This window comes from Ornithodoros turicata, chromosome 5 (genome assembly GCF_037126465.1).
Source record: "Ornithodoros turicata isolate Travis chromosome 5, ASM3712646v1, whole genome shotgun sequence".
In the NCBI taxonomy this organism is placed as follows: Eukaryota; Metazoa; Arthropoda; class Arachnida; order Ixodida; family Argasidae; genus Ornithodoros; species Ornithodoros turicata.
Genome location: NC_088205.1, coordinates 5,394,764 through 5,419,661, shown reverse-complemented (window position 1 = coordinate 5,419,661; position 24,898 = coordinate 5,394,764). Strand labels below are relative to the sequence as shown.

At 46.7% G+C, this 24,898-nt stretch overlaps 2 protein-coding genes across 3 annotated transcripts in view; one reads left to right on the top strand and one right to left on the bottom strand.

Annotated features, from left to right (window-relative positions):
- LOC135393820 (isatin hydrolase-like) overlaps nucleotides 1-5,746 on the bottom strand; it is a 112,234-nt gene extending 106,488 nt beyond the window's left edge. Inside the window, exon 1 of the mRNA XM_064624104.1 lies at nucleotides 5,685-5,746. The gene's annotated coding sequence lies outside the window, so the exon portion shown is untranslated. The remainder of the gene's footprint in view (nucleotides 1-5,684) is intronic.
- The window catches only part of LOC135393818 (cell adhesion molecule Dscam1-like), a 235,166-nt gene that overhangs the window by 33,188 nt on the left and 177,080 nt on the right, over nucleotides 1-24,898 (top strand). The gene's annotated exons all lie outside the window — the stretch shown is intronic.

The window sequence follows — 24,898 nt, the reverse complement described above, 5'->3', positions numbered from 1 at the left end:
ACGTGATCGCAGTGCAATGGATATGGTGCAAGATCAACTGCTTTGCGGCTCATCTCTCTTTGTGTAACGAATTCTCCCATTACATTCACAACGCCCTTCTTCGCGTGAGCGGCTCATCACGCTGAAAAACGCGCGAAAATAATTCTTAACGAGAGATTAATCGGTAAAAGTGTACAAGCCGTGAAGGGGACCAACAATGCCCGCTACTCCCCTGAGATGCTTCCTATACTATAAACTACCGCCGAGGAGATTTTCTTTGGTACCGTTTCCTTTGTAGGTAGGCAGGAGTGTACAGGGCTTTAGGTGCCTTAATTAAACGGAATTAATCAGCTCAAGGCCTCTGACACTTTCTAGGGAAAATTCGTTCAGGCGTGCTAATCTAGTGAAAGAAGGCCGTTGCGAGCGCTTTATTATCTTTTTTTTTTTTTTCCCTGTTCCCATGCTAGCTCGTGCTTTAATAATGGACGGAGCTGTTTTCAGTGTTACGGCTGAGTTGGAAGCGAAATGCGTTTGCAGAAAGTGCCAAATTGGAATTGTCCCCGAGCAAGTGTTTCAAACTGCATTTGAAAGAACTCTAAGCACTTCGGTTCTATTATTTAGTGCAAGCTTTTTCCCCATTCCACGCGTAGAACGAGAAGTAGAGAGAATAGGAAATTAACTGGAATGTTCGCTATGCCGCAATGTGTGTGTGCGTGCATTTGCAACGACGAATGTTCGTCCATTAAATGGACGTCCGTGGAAGAAATAGTCACTGATATAGCGGACCACAACCTTATACTGCCAAAGGATTTGAAAAATTTCTTCGGGCGGGAGCATGCCATCGCTCACCCTCTTGTTTCAGTGTATTATCCCGTGCTGCGCGCTGCATGGCTGACGTTTCAAACCTTACTTTGTTCCACGACTGAGGCTGGAACATACAAAAAATGGACAACACAACACACAATCCTCAAATGCCTAAGGATAAATGAAAGAAGGAAGTCACTGAAAAGGTTAGCGACCTGCAGGACTCGAACCCACATCTTCTGGATTGCCGTTTGTTTGCCGATTGCTGTTCGTCCCTTCAGAATGACGGACCCTTGGAAGTTCCACCCGAGGGTGGGTAACCACCCTCGGTATCACTTGAGAGAATTTTACCTTCTACTTCTGCACCCAGCGCCATTGCTTGGTGATGAGGCTATATCATCCCTTAGAGCAGAATCCTTAATTTCTTGAAGGACATCGGGACTGTCAGTCTTTTTTCCTCTTAGATGGGTAGAAATCCAGCGAACCGGTAGAGATGTAGGAAGGAAGTTGCCTCAGGACAGAAGCCGCCGATATTTCGAACAGAGACTGTTCTTCTTCTTTTTCTTCGACTTTTCCTCTTAGGGTGATGTGCGTGTGTGTGGGCGAGGAGGGGGGGGGGGGGTGCGGAGGACCGACGAAAACTCGCCTCGAACCATCTAGACGAAGAGGGAACCGAGCTCCTCACGACCCTGTCGTACGTCATACCTTTTACACAGCTAGTATCGACCTTCTCTTTTTCTTCTTTTGCGTGGAGTAAGAATTTCCGTGATTTCTGTTTGTTTGTTTGCTTTTTTTTCTTCTACAGCACCTTACCAAAAAACTTACAAAAATCGCTTGCAAAAATTTCTATAAAAATGCACACAAGTGGCTATCAGTCTGCAAAGTTTGGGGCGCAATAAACTCTTCTCGCTTTTACGATACAATCAAAATGTGTAGTAATTGTTGGACTATAACACCGTACGCGGTGCATTACATTATGCACGCATTCTACTGCACGCAATATAGTATGCAGGGAACAAGAATGATTGAATGAAATCAAACAACTCAGGAAAAATGTCTTGACGCCGGGATTCGAAGAGAATTCGACAAGAATTATTTCTTTACGTCTGGTACATGGCGAGATATAAACCGTCGAACACACGTACGCGTCAAGTTTTGACGTGAGAGGAGCGTGAGCCACGACCATTACCATTGGTAGTTGGAAGCACGTGACTTCTCTTGCGCTACCTCACTGGCGGAAACGCTTGCAGTGACGTAGGTTCAATAATGTTAATAGTAATGATAAGTAGTAGTTCTAATACTATTTTGCATAACCTGAGACGAAGTTTCGTAACCCCTTTAAGCATTTCATTAACTCGCAGCTGTGTTTCTACATGCTGTACTGTTGAAACAGAGCTTCATCACATAACACGCCATTGCAGATAATGGTACTGTTGTCGCTCCTGATTCGTGGAAAGGGCGAGACGTACGCCGCCTCGTGACAGCTAACACAACTGCGTAGGTGTCACAAAAGGCTGTACGTCTCCCGTTTTCAACAAATCAAGGAGAGAAAACGGTGTTATTCGGGATGATAGGAGCGTGTTATGCCGTGAAACTGTGGTGGACCCCAGGGTGGACCTCAAACACACAGCTGAAGTCGATTTCGACGCCGGCCTAAACTCGCAGATGCTCTCATGTTGAATTCCAATGGCAGAGTCGGAGCAAGTGGCACACTCCGCAGTGGAGCGGCTTGATCTGGCCTAGAGCATGTGATCCGAATCTGCGACTGGAACACTTGCGCCCAACTTGGAGTTGGCCAATCACTGGCCAATCTTTCTTGGTGGATGGCGGCCAGAGACGGAGGAAGAAGAAGAAGATTGTACTCATGTTCCGATACAACGCCATGTTTTGCAACATCAAGGTCCTCCTAATCTCCTAACGTTGCCCTGGTGATGTCTGGCTTATTGCTTTCTTCAAGAAACAAAATTGCTAACGTACGACGCGAAATACTAGTCACGGCGAAGACGCGTCTGGAAGCGGCCATGTTGCCGAAGCAGAGACAGGAAATAGGTAGCACGAGCGACAAGTGACACGTCACGTAGAGTTCCGGTTGAATCTGCCTATTTTGGCGGAGCAGTCTGGGTTAGAGCCCTGCACGGGCACGGGCCCCGACCCGGCTCGCGGGCCGAGCCGGGCTTGTTATTGGCTGTGTGCTGCGGGCAGGGCCGAGCCCGGGCCGACAAAATACGCCACCACCGCGGGCCGGGCCGGGCCCGGGCCGACAGATATGTTTCCGAGAGTCAGGCCCGGCCGGGCCACGCAGCTAATTCCACACAATGGAGATGCATTAGTTCATATCATCATGCGCTTGTGTCAATCCTGTGCATATTTTGCAAAGACAAGCAAAGGATACAGCATTAGGCATATGATTCGACCCTCTAGAACATTCTGAAAGCCACTTTACACTGCTCCTCACTCCTCACGTATTTCACAATCACTTGGCATAGCTTGGTGAGAGGGGTATGGACTGGGAGAAGGAGTTTGTCGACAGCATTCTAAATCTGCAAAATCTTGACAGTGTAACTGTAACGCCCATGCCTGCGTACGTTCTGGATTTAATTTGGTCTGGTGCGGTTATGGTGTTAAACCGCCATCACTTCTATGTTTGTCTTGTCTCCTTATAAATTTACTGATAAATTTGGTTGATAATCGCCAGACACGCGTACGTCGCGGCTGGAAATACTATGCCGGAATCTACTCGCCGGGTCACCGGGCCGAGCCGGGCTCTATTTGCTTAGATTCCGGGTCGGGCCGGGCTTTATCACCGGGCCGGGCCGGGTCGGGACGCATAAAAATATGAAGGTCCGGGCCCGGGTCGGGCCGGGCCATTTTTCGATGCGCCAAGGCCGGGTCGGGCCCGGAAAAGTCGGCCCGTGCAGGGCTCTAGTCTGGGTTGCTCCATGGAGCGACCTTGGCTCGAATGCCGCTCCGAAGCTCCCATTGGAAGACTCCAGAACTGTTCCGAATCTGCCAATCGAACAGACTTGCTCTCGGCGGAGCAACAAAACTTGCTCTGGAAACGCTCCGAATCTGCCATTGGAATTCAACATCAGGGTTACAGTCCAAGGCCGTGATCCATCCCTTTTCAAGTTTTGCTTCATTCTTCTCGATGCAACGGCTGAAATAAACTTCACGAAACTTCACTTGAAAATAAGGTTCACCCATCTTTGAATACTGAACACGCTTCCTTGCATCGTGAGTCACATCGGACATTCGCCGCCATCCTTGTTTGCGTCTCTAGGGCGAGGGAGAAGAAGTCCATCGCACATCATCGCTTTCGCGAACCAATACGCGGAGCTATAGAGAAGTCCCGGGTCGCTGTATTAAAGCGTCAGCACAAGCTGCGGCGCGTGTCGCGTTTGGTCGTGACATATCCTACCCGAATGAAAATAGCGTCTCTTCCTCGCTTCACCTACGCGGGCCGTACTTGTCATCGCTTATAAAAGTTGCACGCTCGTCATATTTCTTGGCGGTTTGATTCCTCAGACGTTGGCGAAAAAACAAAAAAAAAAAGATAGCCAAACGCCTTCTGGTTGAGACGCGAGTTTCCGCCCGCGTGCCTGCTCCGACTTGTGCGTAGGCGCCACACTGATCTCAGGGCGATGTTTTTTTTAATAGATATATGCTTTCTTTCATGGTCGGCAGGACGTAAATTTGGTGTAGGCGTTTGCTGGGTTTGCTGTTTATCTATGGGGGCTATGCGGTTCGATGCACTCGTTGAACTGGCGTTGCGGTGTATTCTTGGTTAAATTCACGCAGTTTTCTTTTACCATTACGCTATAGGCACGGTATTTTGTGGTAGATTTCGGTAAATCACAATTCGCATTTTGGTTCTGAAAAAAAAAAGAACGAAAAGTTTGCGTGAGTTAGTCCGCGTTCACACGCAGCAACTCGGTAGCTCCACCCACAAGCAACCTTATGGCGACCGGACAATGTGGGTTCGAATCGAACTGGTGGAATCTTTTCTTTAGCTGCTGTTTATCAAATTTCAGTCAGTTTTATTGCCCCAATAGATCATTATTACCTTCCAGAAGTGGCAACTGATATGTTTCCGTGAAATTCGTAAAAAAAGAAAAAGTTAGTTTTCAGCTGCACCTGCAGGATTTGAACCCATGAACCCACGAATGAAATCCACAACGCCATCGGGAGTCACGTGGCAATGCTTCCCTCTCTGATTGGCCGATGCACGAGCAACTTCTCAAGTTTTCGGTCGGGGAGCGATTCGCAGCAACTCTGAGCAACTCGAGTTGCTGGAGGTTGCCGGCTGACAGCAACTCCAAAGTTCTCATAGTTGCTGCAAAAAGTTGCCCCGTGTGAACGCTGCCTTAGCGTACACGTTGAGTTTGCAAAGGGTTCTAGTGAGAAAATTCCATTTATCGCGAGTGAAAACTTATCAAGGTGCTCGTAAGTCATGGCAAAAGTTCACCGAAGTACGGTTGACCCCGCAGTTTTTTGTCTTTTTTTTCAGAAAAGTCGGTTTTTAAAGGGTCTGTAAAGTGAAACCTAACCGCAATATTTTAAGATATCATCACGTTGAACTTGGCTGTGTGATGACGCGTACGAGTCATCGCCCCTCAGTTCTTCATACTTTTCGAACTAATTAATTTTGAACACCTCTAGAAACTGCACGGTGGCGACCTTCTACGTTCCCCCGAGAAAACACCCGCCTCAGAGTGGCGGGCATGTATCATGTGATATTGAAGTACTCCGTAACGCATTTGCGACAGGTTGCTATTTTTTTTTGTTTTTTACGCGTTCTGAAGTATAACAGCAACTTTTGAGAAGTTCGGTTTAAACTGTTGTAACGTGTAAGAAATATCTGCGCGATGTGTGCCATCTGTTGGCCTTTCTCTATCTCTCACCGTGTCGTCTGCTCCTCCTGCTCTGTGCCTTTTCGTCCGGGCGATTTTACGTTCTAGTATCACGGGAATCAACAACCGTTCACATTCGACGACGAAGCGCACATTGCAACGGGCCACAACCTGCCAGATGGCTAGCCTAGCCTATAGTTGCTCGCGTTTTCAATAGATGGCGCGCGAGTCGCCTCAGGGTTGCCGCGTGTTGGATTCCGCAGTTTTACATGGCGCAGCAATCTTTGAAATTAGATTGCTAAAAAATGTTGTAAAATGTAAGCAAATGTTGCAAAATGTAAAAAAGTACAGCAGGGCTGTTGTGCGTATCTGACGCGGCCAGGTTGCAAGCTTTCAGAAAAGCACACAGTTTCTATACCTTTACCATATTCACTTTACAGTCCCTTTCAATAGAATTTTATGATACGTTAGGCGAAGCGTCTTCCTCTCTATATTGATATCTGCACTCCGCAGTATCCATGCTTGTAAAGTGCTTGTACTGTACACCTGTAGTCCTCCCTGTATACCACCACAGGGGTGACACAAACCCGCCATTGTTGTAACAACCCTCAAGCGGGTGCTTTTTGGCAAAACTGCCATCTTATCCTGGTCGCAGCTCGTAAAAAACTTCATTTTGAGGTCATGTGACTTTGTTTACATGTCGTTTTGCCGCTTACCGACATATTTCCGTCGTCATAACGCCAAGAGATGAACGTATTTAGCCAGCGTAAACTACGCGGTGCTTCTTCCGCAACATGGTAGCCGCCATTTCTCCTTAGTTTGAGTACATCGCATCGGCTCAGAGAGTGTTAACGCGCGGTCGTCATCACATCTTCGGAAATCGTCAACAGTACGAGGACTCATGCGCAAAACTGCGCGTTTTACTGCGAGATTATCGGATAAAAATAACTACCGTGATCGAAAGACATCCAAAACGTTGCGCAGAAACAACAACCGCATTTGTTTACAAACGGTTTGGCCGCCGATCACGGGCGCCGCCATCTTTAAGGTCACGTGTGCCTTGACGTTTATCGTGACGTGCGACCAGGACCCGTCCATGATGCATTGCGTTCGCCCAGCACGCTTTCGTCTACGGAGCAATACATTGGATGCCACCTCTGTGTATGACACATTCGACGCACGTTTATTTTGGCGTATTGTACGTCTGAAGTTTTTTTAAAACAAATTAGAGATGAACCCGTGTCTTTTTTTTTGTGTATGTAATTTAAAGTGGCCTAATGAGATTCTTAATCACAGGGAGCAGTATACGAATTAGCTTCCGACAAGAGCTCGAAAGTACTACTCTAGTACATCTTAATTAGTATGTTTTTCGAGCAAACCACATACATTTCATTAAGGGTGGCGCAATAGACTGCCGCGCCACTGAAGACGCACGACTTTGTTTTCTTTCCCGTCTGTGTCAGGGCGAGGTTTTCTCGATTGCTCCCCAAGTCTGTCACATTTCTTGATCATCTGCCTCTGCAGTGTACTCGACGCGATGTGACGCCAAAAACAAAGAAAGGATAAATGAACGTTATGGGGGGGTTGTGAGGAGCTTCTTGGCCTATTCCAGGTCAATATTGACGTCGTAAACGGAGGGAGCGCTGTGTCAGGGAACCCACTGGAATGGATTTATGCCGCCCGCATGGGTGACGACTAGCCCGTAATATGTTTTGTTTTGCCTTCCCTCGTCTTTATTGCTCGATTTGTTTTCGTACTGGCTCACGAAAACGCTTCATTAGGAGTTCAACGATAACGTAACTGCGATATGTCAGGTAACCTCGTACCAGCCACAGCGCCATGATTTTGACCTAAAGGTCGCAGAACTTCGGGGAGGCGAGAAGGTCCGTGAGGTGCGACGACAGATGCACACTTGCAGGATTGACGGGGAGAAGCGATGAATGGACCGGTTCTTCACGGCGTTTTGCAGCAGGTTTGGGACCCGAGCGACGGAGGACTGACCAAAGAGAAGCGAATTCTTTTTCTTGACAACGTTGCCAGTGGGAGCCGCTTTTCGTATATTTCAGAACATCTTTCTGCGTTATTCGAAGGAAATATTGAAGTGTGAAAGCTGTGGAAAGTTTCCCCGAAGCACAGTGAACTATTAGAAAGCTCTTAATTTTGGAGCTGCTTCGAGAGTCTACCTTTATTTATGTGGTTGCGGTGGCATCTGAGTAGGGCCGATGGGGTGTTAGATAAAAACTTTCGAATTGGTTGAAATTTGGTGCTGGATTAAATAACGAAATTAAGTTTCGGTTAGGCTAATTGAGATTAATTAGATTTTTTTTCAAAAGTAACCTTGATACGCGGAAGTATTTTTTTGTTCTGACAATTTATGCTGCGCTGAGGTTTAAACCTCATTACACGTCTTCGGACACCGCGCTGAACGGTCGCTCTGTTCGCGAGCGTCAGCGAAGTATGGATCAGGCTCTGCCACACTGCGATAGCGCCCACTCGAGATTGGTGAAAGGAGGTATACCCAATTCTGTCCTTCGATCGGCAGTTCGTGTTTACTCCAGCCACAGGAAGCATTCTTGCCCGAAGTTGGGATATTAGCAGCACCAAGATCCAAGGGGAAAAGTAAAAGAGAGGTTGAAAAAAATAAGCGAGTGAAAGAGTTCAAAGACGGATGGGAAAGGAGAAGACGTGTGACAGTATATGTCACCTTTCAGAAGAGCAAGTGCTAGCATTTTTCGCCTACTAGCACAAGTTCGGGAAATGGGAAGTAACTCGAGCGAGCGATACATAGCAAGCCTTGAAGTGTTACGCGGTTGGGCAAATACCCCAACGAACGTTTCGATATCGGCAAAGTACTCGGTGACCACTCAGCCGCAGATTGGCAAGCTGCGTCCCGCTCTGTGAATTTCTTCCTCAGGACTCTCGCGGAACACACATGCTTCTAGAAATCTGATAGCGCCATCCTAATAGCGTGCCGGAGTCAGAGTATAGGGCCAACTTCTCCATCTTATTATTATTTCTGAAACCAAATCAAAGCTTGTGCCACTGCAACAAAACGAGCTTACCAGGTTTCAGACGAAATGTATTTACGAAACTGCCATCACCAGACACTGCTTGCGCATCAGCAGACACAGGGCGCCGAACGGCAGGCCCTGGTAGGCTGGTTGGACAGGACAAAGCGGGAACGAAGAAAATTTGAATTTACGATCTCGGCAGTGCAAATAAGCATTTTCATTTCTTTGTTTACAGGGCTTATGACGGCAGTGGGAGAGAGGGGGGCTCTTCAAATTCACTCTGCCCTGGGCGCAAACTTGCCTCGTTATGACTCTAGTCGAAGACACATCGACACATCGCGTGATATGTACTTGCTACCTTAGGAAATGCCACTCACCATATTTAGGGAGTGTAGTTTTTTCGGATTAAATGCCTTTCCGAGATTTTCCGGGAGGGGGGATCCTGTGCTTACTTTAAATCTGGAATTTCGGGAGAGATCACGCGATGATTGTGCCTTTGGGTGTTTTTGTTTCCCCTCTTGTCTATTAAGTCCTTTCGTAATCTTTTTTTTTTCTTTTTTGTGGGTGACCTACCAGCGCTAATCTCCGAAGGCATAGACAGTGCTGACACGCATGGGTGCATTTCTGGGGACGTATGTGACCCATTCTTACATGTGTTACATGTGTGTGCGACCTTTGTTCGTCTTCAGTGGAAACATCAAAAACCCGAAAAAGTTACTCCCTCCCTCCCTAAAAATACTTCCTTTTGGACGCGCACATTTCCTGAGAATATTAGTTACCAAGAGCGCGCCTCTCCCAGCTCCTTCTGGCGACTAGAGACGTCAGATCATCCGAGTACTTTTATTGGCCGGCGAGTCGTCTGCTACGGCACGGGACAAGGGCCACCGGTCGACTGCTCTGCTTCAGCCACGTGATGGGTAACGCCCAATATAACAGCGAAAGAAAAGAAAGTAAGGAGGCGCGCGCGCGTCACTATTGGGCGGATGACATGACGTCACAAACCAGCAGAGGCAATATCTTATTCTTATCTGCTTTTACATGAAATCCCTCTCACCTCTCTTCAAAATGGGTCGGCTAAATTCACCAAACTGCAATGTCTGTGGCGTGGAAGCTGACATCCCACACCAGCTCCTGCATTGTCAGTAGCACCTTCACCATAGGAACACCCTCCGTTGCCGTCTGCTCCAGATTGGCTGGAACGACTTTTCGTTGGTTGCTGTCCTTGGCCTCCGTCCCGCACCCCGACCAGTGGGCTGTCACTGCCGCTGTCCTCAGTTTTCTCAGTCTCAGGACTCGTGAACTGCATGTGACGTTGTTCTATAGTGTCTTTTCTTTCTTTCTTTCTTCCTTTCCTTCCTTCTTTTCCCCATTTTTTCTTCCCTTTTTCCTTTTTTTTTGGAATAGCAAGCCGGCTCTTTGCCTAGCTAACCTTTCCTTTCTGTCTTTCTTAATAAACATATATCAACCCTCTCGTAGGTACTGGGTTCATCACATTACCTTGATGTTTGGCGCATTATAGCCCTAGTAGCTTTTGCGCCAAAAAAACCCAAATCATCATCATCATCAACCTCTCGTAGGTCTTTCGAAAAGCTGATTATCGCCAACTCAAGAGCGGCATTCTAAGCTAAAAGTACCATGTGCATTTTTGTTAATTGAACTCGGACGTAAAGCCTCCAAGGAAAAAGAGCGCAGCGTATGTTACTTTTCGTTAGTCCGGTTGTCGTGGGAATATAATGGATGTTCACACTGGTATACATGTATATATTCGCGCTCTTTCAGCCGTGCCTTTTACAATGGAAGTCCATTTCACGCACAGACGCACGAAAATGTCTTCCGCACACAATAGGCAATCGATTGATGACTTCGAGTTTTTAATCGTTATTTATTTCGCTTTTCTTCTTCTTCTTCTTCTTCTTCTTCTTTTTCTTCGGTACCTCAATAGATCCTCATAGATACCCAAAGCTGCAGCTCGCGCAAAACTGCAGCACATTTTTTCTGGAATCGATTTTCTGCTCAGCAATGGTATGTGCACCTTAATTTCTTTCCATTATCTTCCATAAATTATACGATGCAGGAATATTTGCGAGAAAAACGAAAAAAAAAAAAAGAACAAGAAGAATCCAATTATATTGACGTTATCTTCATCTTTGATTACGCCGTATACACGCGGAACCCCCAACGAGAAAGGAATCTTTAAAGAAAATTTCAACCTTAAATTGTTACGACCGTTTAATTGGTCCGACGCAAAACAATTTGTGCTTTCCTGGAAAATGAAGATAATGACTTTCCGGGCTGCCTTTTTGCATTTTGCATGACGGTCGCCGCGTTCGCCCTTGCATCTTTTCTGAAGTACGCTTTTATGATGTCCGTTCGTGTACGCCTTAACTTGGGAGCCTCTGTCGTGCGATTAAGGATGTTGTACGTTACGTAGTTTTTTTTTTTTTTTTTTTTTTTGTCTTGTCGAGACGTTACAGCATAGAACACATAGAGAAAGATACGCAATATTAGAATAACGGTCAGTGACGTTTCTAGGATTTTTAATTTTTTTTTTCTAATTCTCTGTTGTGGCTATCGACTATGAAGTAGTTCTCACTGTTCTCTTCTGCACGTAGTGGGGATAATCATTTCTTCCGTAACTTGTGAGGAATTATCCGAGTGGGGGAGGGGATATGTTTATTGAGAAAAAAGAAGGGAAATGTCAGCCTGACGGAGGTCGGCTTGCTATTTCAAAAAATAGAAAATGGAAAAGAAAAGGGAAAGAAGAAAAGAAAAGGAAAAGACAAAGAAGAACAGCAAAGGAAGGACACAAAACTAAAACTGAAAAGTCACACTATCCGAATTATCCGAATTTTGTGTAGCATACTTCGCGATGTCTTCAGATGCTCAATCGAGCTCATTATAGCTGTACTTTCCTCATCAGGAAGTTTTAGTATGCTGGAAGTACTCTATTCTTGAGCGATTGTTTTTTGGGCGGGGATTTTTGCGCAGTTGATTCCTTGCCGGGGAATTTTACGCGGTTTATTATAAAACATTGTATTTCGAAAGAGTTTTTCTTAAAGGATTTGTTCTTAAAGATTTATTAGTGTAAGCCCCCCCGTCAAAACCAAGCAGAGCAGCAATGTGATGTCAGACATTTCAGAAGAACAACGTGAATTGACTTATCGCATTTTCGGAACCATTACACTGGACACCCTGCAATCCGCTAAAACTCCTTATTAACCCTTCCCCCGACACTGAGCGGTCGGTGCGAGCTGCGGATGCCATGGAGCCCGACATTTTTTTTTTTTCTTTCTATTTTTATCCGATCCAATCCTATCTAAGCAGCTTTTCTTCTTGCTTTCCGTCACGGTAAGTTTGTTGAATAAAGGTTTCATTCGATTCGATCAATAGGATTACTTGTATTCTACTCCCTGACACGATCGAAAAGGCTGAGGTTAGACAGGCTAAAAGATAAATTGTGGAGTACGTGTTGTAGCCATGATATGCGTGGGATCTGTTATTTTATCAACAGTACAGGGAAAAAACAAAACAAGGAAACATGCATTCTGTCATTCGGTTGTCGATCACCTTAGAAAATACAGTATGTGCCGTGTCTCTACTTGTAAACCTGAAATGGTACATGGATGAGAAATGCATGATCGATCTATCTATTTTTACCTTTTCGTCTTTACAGTTTTCTTTCTCCTTTCATTCATTTCATTTCCTTTGTGGGAGGAGCAGAATTGGTCAAGGGACGAATTCAATATCGTCCGTTTTTTTTTTCTATAATCAAACTCAAATAATCTATGTGAATATATAATATAATGAAAAAAAAAACAAGCTAAGTAATTAAGCATGTTCCCAAGCGCTGCAGGATCACTCTACAAAATAATGGAATGGGAAATAATTATCATAAACACGAAAGTTGTTGGCGACGTAAAACCCTTAGAAACTGACAAACTATTCTCTATTACAATTCGGAGCAACCTCCGAAACAAGTAACGCATAAAAACTTTCAGTAACTGATATTGCAGGTCAGTCGAGGTATGTTTTACCTACTTGTCTACTACAACCAGCAGTACGGTAGAGTATCGTCTCTGGCGATGAACTTCCCAATCATCATCATAAAATAAACTTGTTGTTGTTGTTTTTTTTTTTAAGGACGCTCAAGTTTATGCAACTGTTGTTCCGGGGGTCGCCGATATGTGGCGGTTTATTTGATTCACCACCGAACACACACATGCGCACATCGCGTACTGTTATTTTTTTTTTAATCATCGCTTGGATATTTGTTTCATTATTTTCTTTCTTTCTTTTTTTTTTTTTTTTTCATCGTACCTGCTAAAGTAGGCCGCTGAGGAGCCTTCTTGGAGGCACGAATGGACACGACTTATGTTTCTTTTTTTTTCTTTTTTTTCTGTTTTACGCAGTGTTTGTGTGGTTCGCAATATTGCGATGTGTTACAGTTCATAAGTGCAACGATTTAGTGGCAGTCCACTTTTTCGATTGATTGTTTTAACCTTTTACCGCAATCTAAGTCTTGGTAAACCAAGACTGTCATACTCAGTTACGCAGATTCAATCTCATTTGGAGCTACTTTCACAGCGACATACTGAGCTCAACTGAACTCACCTTCTCTTCATGTAAGTGCTCGGTAGAGTTCATGGTATAAAGCAGAACCACCAGGCAAGCCTATGAACCGGTCCCTCTCCCACAAACATGTCAAAATTTCATACAGCAGAATTTCTTTTGGTGCAAACGAGCAAGCGTACAGCTACGTCGATCTATTGTTAGCACATCATCCACTGCACTGCATCAAGCAAAATTTTTTTCATAAAGCAAAGTGGAACCGTTAGATTCACTGACCCAAAATCGAATAAACAAATTCGTACGACTTACAAGACGCAGGAAATTAGCTTGCGAATACGCGTACGTTTTTTGTCCTTTGTTTCTCGGAACCAAAAAGTTTAATCTCCGAAGCATCCGCGCAGTCTTGCTCACAAAAATGCCTAGAAGCAGCGCCCCAAGCAATAAGTCTTGCGAGACCAGCATCCACTAAAGGAAACAAACGGGGGGAAATGATAAACAAGACATTTTGAGCAAAATAAACGATTGACAAGCGGGGACAAGTAAAGAGAAGTAATCCTCGCTTGACGCAAGTGAGGGAGGGGGGGGGGAGGGGGCGCTACAGGAGTCAAAGTTGAAGAGCCAAAGATAGCGCTGTTGTCACTCCGTCGTTTATTTAAAGCGCGGAAGAAGTTAAACAAAAAAAAAAAAAGAAAAGAAAGGAAGAACGCTTGTGCTACCCAACGTATACAAAAAATGGATGCCTCCGAGTGAACAGCTCCCTGACACATTGTATGCGTTATTCGCCGGCTGTCCTTGCACGAAAGGATATGCGTGCAATTTAAATGAACGCATAAATGTAACTTTAAAGTTGGCTTAAAGTAGGCTTTGATACTCAGTCATTAGCTGAAAGCTGTGCTATGTCCTGTAGACCTAAAACATGTTCCCTGATTAATATTTAAGTGACCTCTGTTTCTCTCTCTCTCTCTCTCTCTTTCTTTCCCTCGTGGGAGGAGGCGCTGGAAGTTCTCGAGACGACATTGTGATTGCCTATGCTGTCTTAACCACGAAGTCCCGGTTTCACCAAACGCTGGTTGACTTTGAAGCGAGATCAAGCGTTGCTAAAACTGGAAGTTAACGCTCAATTCTTTTTTTTTTTTTTTTTTTTTTTTGCGAACGTCGGTGACGTGATGAACGTTTCAGTAACAATTCCCAAGGGGAAAAACAACATCGGCAAAATGCCGGGCCGAAGTGTGCTTCCGACCGAAAAGTCGTTGGGCCGTCCTTGCGAAAAAAAAGTTTGTGCCAAGCTTGGGGTTGACGTTGGCCTTACTCGGCACGACTTAATATTGCCAACCTTGGGCCAGTGTGGGAGACCGATCTATATGACATGGGGCCAACACCGGACTAGGGTAGAACCAAGTCCGGGCAGCAGCCGGCCCTTTGTCGGCTAGATGGCGACCCACCGATTAACGGCAACGATGGGTCAACTATGCCCAAGACACAAACAAAGGTCGGGCAAAGCTTGGCAAAAGCTAGGCTGGCCTACCTGACTTTGGTTGGTGCGTTATCGGCCAACAAGCTTGTTTCTTGATACGGATCTGTACCCTGGCCAATGACTTTGTGCCAATGAAGGAACGAATAACCGAGAGACACGGGACACGAAGACAAACTTGTCTTCCTGTCCCGTGTCTCTCGGTTATTCGTTCCTTCATCGTCACGCACCAGTTAGTCTGCGCCCTATCCCTTTCATCGATCTTTGTGCCAAGTTAGGCCAAAGCAGGCTTCACTCATATTCATACTCGATTATCTCGTGGCGTAGGGTAACGATTTATCATTCTTTGTTTGTTGCTCGTATTTCCTACAACAGACAGTGAGCACGGCATTTTAATGCGCAAAACTTTTTCCACAATAGACACGGCGTTAAAAGTGCAAACAATAGAGAGAAGGAGAATGATAAAAGCTCGCAATGTTCCCGAGACCACTAGGATAAAAATGCGCACAAAGAAAAGCAATTGCATTTCTTTCCTGAGGAACAGATGAGAGATTCCTGAGAACAGACACTATACATAGGTTGTCTCGCGACCTTCCACAAATTCGAGAGTCCTGTTCGCGTGGGAGTCAAAATGAAGAACGTACACAAACAACACTGAAATGAGGAATTTCTTGTAGTACTAGCTCACCATGAAGATAACGTCTCTGTTTCTTACTGCTTTCGGTTTGACACAATCACTCGGCCAATCGAAAATCGAAGTGATACAGTGCTACACCATTCCGCGTTTCGCTCTCCCCAAGGCAGCATACCGAGATTGGACCAAGCTTTGCAAGAGACCAACGTAGCCGTGCTTGGCCAACGAGCTCGTTACTTGGTACAGATCTGCCCCCCGGCCGATGGCTTTCCAAACTTCGCTTTATCTACCACTATGCAACATTGCACCGAATTTGCGTTGGTTATTGCGTTGGCTGACCGAAAGGGTCGTTGGCCCACTGTCATCCAACTTTTTGCCAACCGTCAAAGCGTCTTTTCTTTCTTTTTTGTTTGGAGTAGCAGCTGCATTGTTTTTGGGTTTGTTTGCAGTGCCGGGCCGATATTGGCCCGCCTTCATTCCGCAAAACTCTCAATAGCACGCCCGCAAATCGCCGCACAACGTTCTCGGCCCGTCGTCGTTCGCCAACCACAACTGTGAGCGACATCATACCAATGTCGATCCAAAGTGCAGTGGCCGACTAAGTCGCTTGCCGACCAAAAACCGACCACTGGCCGATCGTTGGCAGTCGGCAATTTCCACTTGCGAATAAATCCCTTTAGTAAAGCAGAGTTAGGCGTTAAATCCAAATTAAGGGACCGTTCATCTCGGTTCAAATGTTAGTCGGTGTTGGTGAAACCGGGCCGTTAAACTGCATTATTTTATCGGATGCGATTCAGCTTGGCTTGGCTTGGCTTGTTGTTGTTGGCTTTTTCAGCTCAGTGGCGTTGCTGCTTGCAGTCACGGGTAACTTATGTCATGGTTCAGCTCGCCTGCAAAAATAGTAACTGAATTACAGTTAGTCGTTATGTAATGCAACTAGTTACAGCTACAGTTGCCACATCGGAGTAACTGAGTTACTTTTTTACAGTTACATTCTAAAAAGCCCAATAGGTGTAACTAAAAAAATATTTTGGCGATTGTACTGTCCAAGCGTCGTTATACCGTGCTTTAAACAGAGGATTTCCCACGGACCAGTGTAAGGCCATGGCAGTTTGTCTTAAGGTCACCCTGAACCGCGTATGAGGTGACTAACTTCGTGGAACTCCTGGTTGTTCAAAAGGACAGGGCATTTTATTGAAACCGAGAAAAAATGACGCGTGCAAAGTATTCCGACACCTCGGTAACATTACTTACCAACTTTAACCAAAAGCGATAACTATGGTTACAGTTACGAGTTACTTTTGTAGTAAAGTAACTAGTTGCAGTTACTTGTATCTTACTTACTAGACAAGTTTCACTACTTCAGTCAAGTTGATTCTCCGAGATGTAGTAACTCCGGTGATTTGAGAAATCTGGAGAACACCGTTTTCCATTGCCCGCTTTCCATTACCAAGCTTCCAAGCCCAATGGGAAAATTCAATTTCTCGCGAATTAAATTTGACAAAAGTGCTCAGGAGTTATGGCAAAATCTCTCCCCGAGATAAATAGTGTTGTCTCCATCATGTTCAGACAAGTGGATCTTTTAAATACGATTTTTATTTTCACGTTAGGTAAAAACACCCTGTACCTGTATATAGAAGTACAATTCAAATTCATATTTTTCAACTGCTCTGTCCCTCGAACAGAAGGTAGTTTTAGTACAACAACGACAACAATAAATCAACGAGAAGTGATGATGACATGGGATGTTTCCCCGTGGTAGCCACAGGACCCTACCCCACTTCACAGAGGATAATATCAGAGCATGAATTATAGTGAACGCGAAGCGACAACAGGTCCGAGTTCTGTTTAGAACTCTTCGAGGAGTTCAATTGCTTGCATAAAAGCAAAAAGGGAGCGAAGAGCCCGGCACTGATGCGCAGGGGAGCTCCATGGACCAACTACTTTGGACAAGCTGAATGGTCCACGGTGAAGGAGCTCAAGTTGGCGTCGAAACGCACGGCGTTCACGCGTGTACAGGTTACGGTACCGGCAGTTTTGAGTGGGTCCGACGCAAACTGTACGAAAACTATACGACAAAGCAAGCTGTCAAATCCAAGCTCGGCATTCAAGCCACTTCAAAGGGTGTCTTGCTTTCGAAACTATTATCTCAAAGACCATACAAAAGCTCCCTATGGAGTAACTAGCTGATCCCGATTTCTATCCACTCCTTTCCCGCTCAACTCGCTCATGTACAGACCCTCGCCGTGCAACAACCGCGACGCATTCGAGCCATGTTTGAGTCTCGCTTCAGTAAACAAGTCTTGCACATTGAGGAAGCTCTGCAGGTGAACGCGGCTACGAGGGCGGTACAGTTCACTAGACTGCCTTATTCAGTAACGCCGCTAAGGTTAGCAGGGGATCGATCCGCTACACGGGCTTCATAATGAATATGCAATAGCACTAGCCGGCACTAACGCGCGATAGATCTGGTTAATGGAATTAGCGCCGCGAGAACCTGATTCATGTTTAACATTTTAAATTTCTGTACGCCGCAGTATTGAATCAGCGACGTGCTCGGGTTTTCACGAGCGCGGAGAGTTTCAGGTACGTGACGGCCTAACGTAATTGTACTTTCCCTGATATTAATCGAATCTGCTCTTACGGTGATGTAGGAGTCGGATGAAAGCCTCCTCGTTTCGAGATTTGTATTACTGACGAAGACTATGTGCGGCGCCGCACGCCTTTATTGCTGAACGTAGGAGGTCAACACCTTTGTGTTGTTCATTGTGATTAAAAAATGGCACATCTCTATCGTATTAACCAATTGGACGCGGGGATAACACAAAGGTACCGCTTGAAGCGAATATTTTAGCAATAACGCAGTGTCACCACCTGGAGCTGGCGCAAAACGAATCTAGTGGCGCTTGAGGAACTCTAACGGAGGAAATGTCTGGACTGCGCCATATGCGCGGGCTCGGCGTGCACCAACAACTTTCGCAAGCGCCGCTATAGAGGGTGGCAAGTATGCTTCGACCAGCTCCCGTAGCCTATAGTGGCTACGATGATGGCGTTCCCACGAACTACTACTATACTAGAGACCTGGACATCCGCCAAGCTCCCAGCACCGGGGTAGTAGTTCTGGCAATCGCCGCTGCGCTATAGGATTTGGCGCTAGTTAGCACTACTCGCTACCACGTGATTTGCCGAAACTGCGGCAATGTACGATGGGCTGCGTTGACAACGACGAAGAGGTACGGAAGAGGGTAGCGCGTGCTTAGCAACAGCCTATAGTAGCCCTGTGTAGCAGACGAACGACGGTGGTAATGATGATAGTACTGCACATGATGTCATTTCCTCTCCCCAATAATGCTATGCTATGTGGCGCTTGCAGCGGCCACTAGCGTAACTTAGCCCATGACCCGGCACTCCCGTTGGCGGTTGCCATTTGTCCAGGTCTCTAGTCCAGAGTAGGTCGTGGGCGCTCCACACCGAGACTGGGAGGTGACCCGGGTTCGAATCCGGCCGTCAGCAGTGCTGTCTTTGCTGTTTCCCCTAAGATTTCTCAGTTCCGCTTGAAGTCGGCCCAGGACGCTTCCCCGCTGCGATAGTCGTGACGTTGCCCGCCTGAGCGTGGCCGGCTGCGGAAAGCGGTTCCATCACTACCGTCCCCAAGAATGCTTCGGGCTGTGCGTGATAGTAGATTTGTTGCGCTGGGTTACGCCTATAAGGACCATCACAAAACACTCACCTAAATTTCGAAAAACGAAAAAAAAAAGGCCCTAGTGCGTCCGGAGAGAACAGGATAAAATAACACTACTCTCCAGCGTCACGAGTAAGCTGTACGGGCCCTAAGCGCATAGACGCACGGAGAATCGTAAGGCACACTTCACCGTAGATCTCAGTGCGGCACGTATCAAGAAGACTCGTGTCCCTCAATGGTGTGGTCAATCCGCGGCTGTCCCAAGTGCGCTTCCAACGATACACGGTCTCACGATTTCGTTGGTGGCCTGTGGCGAGTAAAAGTACGTCGGAAATCTCCACATATGACACTTGGAACACATACACTGTTGAACAACAAGTTTGTCGCCACGCAAGTGTTGGCGAACTTTCCTTACGTGTAATGTACTCCCAGGTTATTATTATTATCATTCCGTCGGTGGGTATGCACAGAGGGGTCTCAGCAAGCGCATAACAGTGCATCTGGCGGCCTTCTTGCCGCCATTTCAGAATTATTGTCAAAGGTGTGTTAAACACCTTGTGACCACATATGAAAACCGCTAAGGTCAAGTCATCGGGCACTTGAAGTTGCGGACTGGCTCAAAGAGACAAGCACGACCATCGCAAGCTGGGAAAACACAGAAACACGTACATCCCCTTCCCCATACTTTGAAGCAAGATCCCCAACTCTTGCAACTCCCAACAAGATCCCAACTCTGTGCACACGAGAGTAGAAAAGAGCAGTGATGTCACATCACAGGATATGGGTGGCAAACTGCGCCTGGAGGTGCATGTAGGACGGAACACGGTCTTCTAGCTTTGCCTCTCGAACATCCCACGAACTCTGCAGCAGGCCTCAACCCCCAAACTCGGCCCTCCTGGGACTACCTGTCTAATCTGTAGATCAACCTCGTTACCATTCAATGTACCCGTATACGTACCCGAAACTAAAAGCACAGAAACCGTTTGCATATTGAGCTGCTCAGTCCTCTTGTACTCTTGCGATATGCTAACGACCTGCGATACTGAGACCTCGCTCGGCACAACCAGATAGCGATGTCATCAACGTACGCCATTAGTGAAACGCACGGTGCAATGCAATGTACCGCCATGCACACTATGGCGATGTTGCTACAGATACTCTGCAGACTTCCTGCAACGTACAGTATACGAGAAACGGAACATTCCTGGCGAACTGCCCCCCCCCCCATTCAACGAGGACAGACGTTGATATGTTGCCGTTCACTATCAGGCGCGGGGCGCGCCTTACGCGTTATCATGCGCCCAAGACGTTGGGTGTTGGTACAAGGCGCTGGTTACACCACCCGACCTTCAATACGCGCGCCTTACTAGCACCCAGCAGGCTAGGTAGCTACTAGCATTCGACGTTTGAAGCGAGTCCCTCGTGTCGGGAGTCGTTGCTTCTGCTAGGTGCCGTCCCTATCACTGGTATTTAAAGTGTCGGGGGATTTCGTGTTGAAGAAGTGTAGCGAGCATTGCGAGTCGGTTCTTGTGCGTACTGGAAAATTCGACCAATGGCTCTATGATTAAGATGAACAACGTTCGTGCTTTACCTTCGTCTTTTGGTGCGTTTTGTTAGGGCGGAGAAGTGGATTAACAGATTGCACCTGAAGGGTTAAGGGTATATTGTGAGTTGCATTTGCGTTTGCGTGAATTTGTTATTTTTGAGTAGTAAGGGCTTGCGATGTAATTAGTAATGAAGTAGCGAGCATGCAGAAAAAAAGGAGGTTAGGAAGGGCTAGAGGAAAGTCTACTTCCATTTTTTATAGCTGTTAGTTACTGTTTTTGGCTGTGAAGTGCTTCTCAAGTTCCTTGCGATTGATTAATGCCAAATGGATGGATAGTATTGAAGTTATGTATAAGAAAGGATTTTCTATTTATTTTTTCGTAAAATCAATCAAGCAATCTACCGGGCCTGTCACGCGTGCACCTGAATTAATTCAATGCATGTCTAGTTTATTATGGTCATACTGCTGGCATGGGATGTTATAATGTCCAGAAACTGCTTTGTGGAGTTTGTTCATCGTGTCCACAGTATCTTGTCCTCTTCAACACACACAGCCGCCGTTGTGCCATGGCTTTGTGCCTTCACAGGAGACCCGGAATAAGAGGTGTTCCTTCAAGGAAAGTCCTAAACGGCTACACATTAGCACCAATCCGGCCATTAGTGTCGGGATGGTCTCAAGAGGTCGTGAATCACGGTGTGCACGTTTGTAGGCGATTATTACCCATTGCTCCCGGCTCCCCACAACAACAATAACCGCGGATCTTTTTCTGCGTCCCTGAGTTTGGATGCGTTCTCTCATTACATCACACGGAACGTTGTGACGTCATAAGTTTCCGGTCCTCCTCCGGGAAAGTGGGGAGACGTGACGGGAAGCGGAAATTAATCCCAAGGAAGAAATACGTAGCGAAAGTGATGTAGCAGCCTGTACGCGGCGCTGTCGCTTACCCTCGTGGCTCAAAATGGGCGTAGGCGATGTCCGACACTTTCTTCTTTCTTCTTTTTTTTCATGTCTAATTTTGTGATAAGAGCAGAAAGATAAGAGGAAGAAGGATGACGGCATTTGTTGGAGAGGGTATTGGTCAGAGATCAATCGATCCGGAGGTTGGTTTCTTTCTGGGCGCAGAGAAATTAATGGGAAACAGCCGGCCGAACAGATTGTACTTGTGGGCGGGACGGAGGAAAGGGTCAGCGGGATGGGAAAGAAAAAACGAGTTTATCGGTCTGGCGAGAGGTTCCAGGAGAGACGGAGAGATTGATAACAGCTAGGTCTCGACTTTATTTTTTCGTGTGTATACCGCTCGTCTTGGGGGTGCAGTGTGTCGCCCTATAATCTGCCGATAATGTTGTTTTGTTTCGTTTCCTCCTCCTCCTCCTTCTTCAGAAGGGATAAAGCCGGGAATGTTACATTTTTGTCTTTTCTGTCTCAAAGGGACAAGTCGTATTCAAGGTATTCTTCCTGTCGACTGCGCGGACAGAACGAAGTAAGCTAGAACTTCACCGCACCCCTGAGTAACATGAAGTTGTACGTGAAATGCTTCGTGGCGTTTGTTGTATAGTTCAAGCGTAATATAGTAATTTAAAGTTATTTGTGCTTCATAAATTATACCCCTGTCACACGGGCATTTCGATCCTTCTCGAATCCGATCTGTATCGAACTTCCCGAGCACGCTCGAGTTTTGACGCTGCTACACGGCCACTTTCAATGCGCATTGAATGGTTGACGGTGTCGAGAATATAGGCAAATGAATAAACGGAACTCATTAATTTCGCGTTTCCTATATAACAGCGATATTAGTGGTTTTATCGTATACCGATGTAAGCATCATTTGCAGCTTCGCGCGCATGTCCGTCTTAAGTTATGACAGTTCACCGGGGTCGGGGATGCAAATGGCGGCCGTCGAGCCGTCTTGAAATTCTCAATCCTGTTATGGGAACTGTCTTGAGTCAAGCAGGATCAAAGTTCGATCCTGCTTGGAAGCGGCCGTGTAGCACCATCCGATCTGCATTGGGTTCAAGCAGATTCGGTCGAGCAGGATCGAAAATGCCCGTGTGACAGGGGTATTACACTTCACTTAGGCGCGAGTATTTTCTTTGCGTGCGGAGAAAGAAGAGAAAGCGGAAAGGGAGGAGGGGGGATATATTTATTAGACGAAAAGGGAAAAAAAAACGGGGGAAAGGTCAACCAAACGGGACGTGGGCTTGCTATTCCGGAAATAAATAAATAAATAAATAAAATTAATAAATAAGAAATAAATAAGAAAAAAAGAAAAGGAATTAGGAAATAAAGGATAAACTAACAAAGGATGAAAGAAGGATGAGGCAGATTAAAGACAAGCGGAAGGGTTTTCGTAGATACTAGGTCGAACCGTATAAGAAAGCGGCGGGCCTACTTCTGTGCACTCATCGTGACCCGAGCGATTGGAGGTTTATTTAAAACGTAATATTTAATATGACCATTGCATAATTCTCTCGTTGCTGGGCATGGCACACCCGAACATGTCAGCTGAAGAGCTCACTGACCTGCCTCAGTGCCACACTTCGATCGTCGTCCCGAACTGTGAAGGTCCCAACGGGACATAGGGGCATCCTCGCGTTGAACACATCAGGGCGTGTAGGAGGAGGGCGGAACGCAAGGCCCGACGAACAGGTCTGCTTCAAGGCATTTCAGCAGCGTGCAGCGTGCAGCCCGGCTCGTCTAGAAGGAACTACAGACTGTTGATGGAGGGCACTGACGCCAGTTCTGCGCCGGTCGCTCGCCTTTCGCTAGTGCTTCCAAGATTTGGCGCGTCACCTGGTGTCTGAAACACTCCCCCCTCACCAAGAAATCCGTTGGATGCGTTCGCTTTGTCTCTCAAAAATCTGAGGCTGACGTGGGACACGGCTTTGGTAAGAGTATCTCTGCAAGGTCTCAGGCAGCACACTTCATGACCATACTTCTGGAATCCAAGAAGCCATTGCTTGTAGGGCCGGTGATAAACGGTGTGTGGGATATGGATTTTTCAGTAGCCGAATTCCGGGCTGTCGTACGTCTCTCACGCGCCAGCTCCTCTCCAGGCGCAGACGGCGTCACCTATCGGGTCCACTAGACCCACATTTCTTGTTGTCTTTCCCTGCCCCTTTACTACGCCATTTTACCTCCCTCCAGCGTTGACTCCGCCTCGATGTAGCTTTCACCCCTCAATACAAACGTATGATCAGGTGTTGTGACACAAGCCTCTGCTCCGGCCGCGGTGTGGTGGGGAACACTCAGCACATTCTTACGGAATGTGAACTCTACGGCCCGCAAAGGCTGGTACTGCGTGATGAACTGTCTCGTATCAGCAAGAGACCACTGACCTTAGCTGCACTCGTTGGCCCCTATGAAGCCCCTGTTCTCCATCGTCGGGTTCGTCACCTGTTCATCGACTTCCTGCCGTCCACTAGGTTGCTTCAGACGCTTTAGCGTGTTTTCGTCAGTCCCATATCATCTTCATATATAATATTCACCATGCAGTGGGGTAGGGTACTGCACCGCAGCGGTGAAACACCCTATCTCATCGTCAGTATCTAGTTGTAGTTCTCTCGTTGGTGGGAACTCCAAAGCCATGCCGAACAATGGGCGGTTGTGGGTTTTGAAATCGTTCCACCGGCTGTGTCGTATGAGGTTTTCGGGGCGCACTTTCGAGCGCGTATGTCAGCATAGTTCCTTCTGAAGTCGGCCCACGACTAACACTAAACCCCCTGTCTCCCACGCCTTCCTGCTGTCCTCTTTCTCCGTTAAAACATTTATCGTACCACGCTTCATTGACCAAACATTCCTTGAATCCTTCAGACTTTGCATTCCTTGCAACAGTTATTCGCTCCAACTTAGTCCTGCCTCTCCCACTTTCTTTTTTCTTCTTTTTCTGTGCGGTTTCTGAACACACACACACACAACGGAACACCACCAACAATCGAACGGTCAACACATCCGCCCTCCAACCCAAAGTTTCCGAACCACTCAACGTCCTGTCATCTGCAGACGACGATATAGTCAGTCGTCCGACAGCTTCGTACACGTCTCTGCCACCGTCTCTCTTCCAACTTCGTCACTCGCCTCTGCTATATACTGCCTATTGTTTGTTATGAGGAGTATATACCAGTTCGGAGAGACTACTTCACTCGTCTCCCTCCTAGTCGACCACACTTCCAACTCTTCCCCTCTACACGCGGCAGCGCAAAGCCCTCCTGGTACGCCCCCCCCCCCCCCCCCTCTCGCGCCTGCGTCTGGCACAAATTTTGTTGCCGCCACCATCCTCAGTTGCGAAGCGAAAGCACTTCCGGACCAGTGCGTTCTTTCTCTCCCCCCATCCAATAAAAGATTTATCGCCGCTA